The 5,416-nt window shown below is 40.5% G+C and overlaps 1 long non-coding RNA gene across 1 annotated transcript; it reads left to right on the top strand.

Moving 5' to 3' along the window:
- Positions 1-359: 359 nt before the first annotated feature.
- On the top strand, positions 360-4,810 carry LOC129049170 (uncharacterized). The gene is made up of 4 exons (XR_008512004.2): positions 360-725; positions 1,546-1,681; positions 1,816-1,909; positions 4,573-4,810. It is a non-coding gene; the product is annotated as an uncharacterized LOC129049170 (long non-coding RNA).
- Positions 4,811-5,416: the final 606 nt, after the last annotated feature.

Raw genomic sequence — 5,416 nt, 5'->3', positions numbered from 1 at the left:
TGATTGATTAAAATATCATTAATAAAATGATACTGTATTATAATGTTACTACAATTCAGTTCAGTAAATATTTGCTGAGTCTCTACTTTTTGATGGACGCAAATACAGCCTCGAATAAAGCTTCATCTTTGCCCTCAAAAAGTATTTATACACTTGTGGTAAAGACAAAAAAGATATGTGATATAAATGAATTTCACCACTTTTATGGGTAAGTAGGAGAATTTAAAGTTTCACCTACAGCCACCACTGCCCCTTCAGGGCTTAATGCTCGCAGTCTCCACTGCATTATTCCAAGGGTCCTGGGATTTGGGGGTGGTGGTTGTTTCACTTGGGTCAGTTGATTGGGTATTGCTCAAAGTCTTGTACAGGTGGGTATCATTCTACCAGATGAGCAACAAATGACGTGCTAGCTGCAGACTGTTAGAGGGGAGAGTGTCTTTCCCTTTCCTGGCATTTTCTTTCATGTTGAGAAAAGCACTACCAGTGTAATACTGCTGGCTCTCCAGCCCAATCTCATCACAGGAGTGAACACAGTCACTTCTCTATCTGATAAAACTGGGAAGAACAAACCAGGTATTCTCATGTCATCTTCTCCCTTTTTCCTCTTGGTAGCAAACCTGATTGCCAGGATGAGTGGTAGGAACTGCCAAAAACCTCACGGGACCTTCCACCACCCCCAGAGGGAGAGCCTGCCCTTCATCCAGCACTGCCAGTGGGAAAAAGAGGTGCATCTGGCCCTCCCATCTGGGGTTCTGTAAATCTATTTTATTTTACATCTCCAACCCTGAAGTTTATCAATAAGAATGGTGATATTGTAGCCCTTGTCAGTTCTTGGCTGTATTCCTCAATTTGTTCAGAGTTCAGGTCTCTCCTGCCATCCCAGATCCCACTTATCTCTGCCTCCTGCCAGCGTATATTCCCTCCATCTCCACCCCTCCTCCACAATAAAAGACCCCAGCACTGAGAAGGACAGCTAAGCTGATGTTTAAGCCACACTGGAGTGGGGACACAACCATCTGTGGCTGCTAACTGTTCGCACTCGGGTCCCTGATGCTGGTGCCAAGCAATGCTCACTCGAGAGGATGGCCAGGTGGGGCCAAGCTCTCTCTGGAGGCTGGCTCTGGACCTCTCTGTGTGAACCCTCCAGATCTGGGCTGTCTCTAGATCCCACCTATTTTTGTCTCCCACTAGGCTATGTTCCCTCCCTCTCCCCTTTCTCCCCCTTACTCCAGTCTAGGGAATTCTGGTTACAAATGTGCTCTTCTCTAACTCCTCACAACTTGTACCAAATCTATTACTCCACATGGTTTCTTCCTATTATCAGGATGCCCAGGCTTTGGAACTCAAAGGTTGAAAATCAACTTCTAGATAAATAAATAGAATCAACTCCTTTTTTGGTCCCTGTCTGTCTACTCCATCACCCATTCCCAGTGGCAACGAACACAAAATGCTCAGCTGGTTGAATGGGGCAAAGGCCCATTCAAAGGAATAAGAAGAAATATGGGAAACAAAAGATTCATTCAAAAATATTATTCCACTCCACAGGTGACTAAGCAATTACAACACAATGTCAAAAACAAGAGAAGGAAGCCCAGAGTACTACCTGCATACAAACGAAGGCCAGATCATCCCTTGTGAGCGAACCACAAGAAGCTTCAGGGGAAGAGCACTTCAGGTCAAGGTCTGAAATTGTCAGAATAAAATCTGAGTTCTTACAAGGGGTTTCTGTGTGCGTGTGTGTATGTATGTGTGTGTGTGTGTGTGTGTGTGTGTTGTGGGGATTTTCTTAATTGGCTTGTTTACTTTTGATTTCAGAAAATTCAAAACATAAATGTCGGAAAAGAGTACCATGGGACGGGCATGGTGGCTCACGTCTGTAATCCCAGCACTCTGGGAGGCTGATCACAAGGTCAGGAGACCGAGACCATCCTGGCTAACACGGTGAAACTCCGTCTCTACAAAAAAAAAAAAAAAATTCAAAAAATTAGCCGGGCCTGGAGGCAGGCGCCTGTAGTCCCAGCTACTCGGGAGGCTGAGGCAGGAGAATGCCGTGAAACCGGGAGGCGGAGCTTGCAGTGAGCAGAGACTGTGACACTGCGCTCCAGCCTGGGCGACAGAGTGAGACTCGGTCTTTAAAAAAAAAAAAAAAGAATACCATGAACACCCATCATCAAGTGCATCACCAAGTTGCATCCATCTTCACATCATAGCCAATCTTACCTCATTTAAATGCTATCTTCTCAGGACCAAATTATTTTGAATCAAACTTATCATTTCATTCATAGGTATTAAAGTGTATATTTCTGAAAGGTAAGAACTTTTCTAGCAATACAGAGGGACTATATAAATTTATTTTTGACCAGGCATGGTGGCTCACACCTGTAATCCCAGCACTTTGGGAGACCGAGACAGGAGAATGGCTTGAGATCAGGAGTTCGAGACCAACCCAGCCAACATGGTAAAACAGAGTCTCTACTAAAAATACAAAACTTAGTTGGGCACGTGCCTGTAGTCCCAGCTACTCAGGAGGCTGAGGTGGGAGAATCTCTTCAACCCAGGAGGCGGAGGTTTTAGTGAGCCAAGAACGCCCCTTTACCCTTCAGCCTGGGTGACAGAGCAGGACTCTGCCCCAAAAACATAAATAAGGCTGGGCGCAGTGGCTCATGCCTGTAATCCCAGCACTTTGGGAGGCTGAGGCGGGCAGATCACACCTGAGATCAGAAGCTTGAGACCAGCCTGGTCAACATAGTGAAACCCCATCGCTACTAAAAATACAAAAATTAGCTAGGCTTGGTGGTGTGCACCTGTAATCCCAGCTACTAGGGAGGCTGAGGCAGGAGAATTGCTTGACTCCGGGAAGCGAAGGTTGCAGTGAGCCAAGATCGCACCACTGCATTACTCCAGCCTGGGTGACAGAGTGAGATTCCATCTCAAAAATTAAATAAATAAATAAATAAATTTTTCATGTAACAATTGATTAGGTTAGAAAAAATTCCCATTTTCAATGTTAATTCCATCTCTCATTTTAAAAAATCAATAAAAGGACAAAAAAATCACACAAAAATACAATCCATATCTATTCTGTACTTACAGATAACCAGTCACTATTAAGGTACAAATTGATTAAAAACTTAACATTTATTCAAATAGTCAAAATATGTTGTGCATAATATAACACCAACAACTTCATATACTGTAGTATCATATTCCCTTCATTGCCTCAAGAGAACACGAGAAAAATAATTTCCAGTGTTTCAACTTATTTACTTTTAGCCATCTTACTTAACCGAATTTAAGTGGGGCAGTTTTCTCTTTGGCATAATGTCAAATCACTGTTCACATACATCAACTTAACACTGCATATTCATTCCATCTTCCTCCTGGTGCAAATGTATGGTAGAGGGCAGAGGAAAAGCTCCAAATTATTATTTTTTATTTGGGAAGGTCTTATTAAACACATAGTAAAATTTAGAGCATTGAGTTGTTCAAGAAGAAACAAATCTGGAATTGTTGACCTGTACTGAATGTTTAGCAAGATGCATTAATGCAATCAAAGAAGGCAGGTGATCATCACAAGATCCACAAGATCCTTTGTATACATATGCACTGGATGATTCCACTATATTTGAAAAGAGAGTGATCTAGTTCTACATCTGTAACCAGGTAAGGTTCAGTTTAGTTTTGGAAGGACAGCCCCTCAATGCCAGTTATAATTGATAATTTTATGACATGCCCATTATCTATGCCTTCAAGGTTACCAATAATATTTTTTAAATGAAAATTTTTCTATACACAAAATCTCTCTTCAATTTTTGTTCTTACTTTAATGGGAAGACTTGGCCATGGAAAAATGTCAAGAAAGTATTTCTTATCCCACATTTGTATAAAGGAACCCAACTGTTGTGTATGTTTATCTAATGCCTCCTACTGAGAGCACGTGAGAGTGGTTTATATCCATGTAGAAAATTTTGAATACTGAACATAAGTTGTTACAGTACAGGTAACTGACAATATTTCCCATGGGAAAGTTTTCTAACAAATTAATATACTTGGAAATAATATTGCTTTGAAGAAAGAAAGGCACTTTAGTGGTTTTCTTCATGCATTAAAAACCCTATGTAGGCCAGGCGCAGGGGTTCACGCCTGTAATCCCAGCACTTTGGGAGGCTGAAGCGGGTGGATCACCTGAGGTCAGGAGTGTGAGACCAGCCTGGCCAACATGGTGAAACCCCATCTCTACTTAAAAAAAAAAAAAGTACAAAAATTAGCCGGGCATGGTGGCACACACCTGTAGTCCCAGCTACTGGGGAGGCTGAGGCATGAGAGTCACTTGAACCCAGGAGGCAGAAGTTGCAGTGAGCCGGTATCGAGCCACCGCACTTCAGACTTGGCAACAGAGTGAGACGCGGTCTCAAAAAACAAACAAACAAACAAAAAACCTTTGTAAATCCATAATAATATATCTGAAAAAGCCTAGGAAACAATGTTGCCTGATTTCTTAGACTTTCACAGTATAAGATTGTAACACTGAATCCAGTCAATTTAAAAATTGTCTTTTTTATTTTCCTACAGAACTCAGTGATCTTTATAAAATGTCATCCTGGAGACTCAAACAAGCCATTCCATTATCAGCAAACACAAGTCTACTTAAAGCAGACAGATATAGTTTTAGGAAAATCCTGTGACCATATGGAACATAGCTAATATGCATATAATAAGGATTGTAATCTATTTCTCCTCATAATGGCAATACTGTCTTGTACATGATTATTTGTCTTTTTAAATAAAGTGACAATCTAGGGCTCCAGTTATTATAATAAATGTCATTTATTCTCTATAAAAGGCAAGAACTTTAAAAATATAATCTCAATGCTATCATCACACAGAACAATTTGATAATTTTTTAATGTCATTAAACAACCAACCAGTCAGCATTCAGAGTTCCACATTAGTATCAATTTTTTAAAACTATAGTTGGCTTCAAATCAGCTTCTAAACACGGAGCCTCACATACTGTTTTTGTTTGATATTTAGGTCTCTCATCTACAGTTGTCCCCCTCTTTTCCTTGCAATTCATTTGTCAGTGACACCTGACTGTTTGTCCTCAGAGTATCTCATATTCTGGATTTTGATTATTAAGTTTCTCTGGTGCTTTTTGATATATTTTTCTTTCTAGTTTATTCACTATAAACTGGCAGTTATAACTAGAAGCATGATGTAACTTTAATTTTTTGACAAAAAAACTTTATAGGTGGTACTGTAAACTCCAGTAGGTGTTACATGATTTTCTATTGCCCCTCTGTGATGTCAGCAATCATTGAACGTGACGATCTTGATTCATTATTTCATTAGGGGTTTGTGTTTGTATTTTAGAGGCTTATAACAAATCTCACAAAAAGAATTCATATTCTTCTGT

Source organism: Pongo abelii, chromosome 10, assembly GCF_028885655.2.
Source record: "Pongo abelii isolate AG06213 chromosome 10, NHGRI_mPonAbe1-v2.0_pri, whole genome shotgun sequence".
Taxonomy (NCBI): domain Eukaryota; kingdom Metazoa; phylum Chordata; class Mammalia; order Primates; family Hominidae; genus Pongo; species Pongo abelii.
Note: the sequence above shows the minus strand (reverse complement) of the source record. Positions and strands in the feature narration are given on the sequence as shown.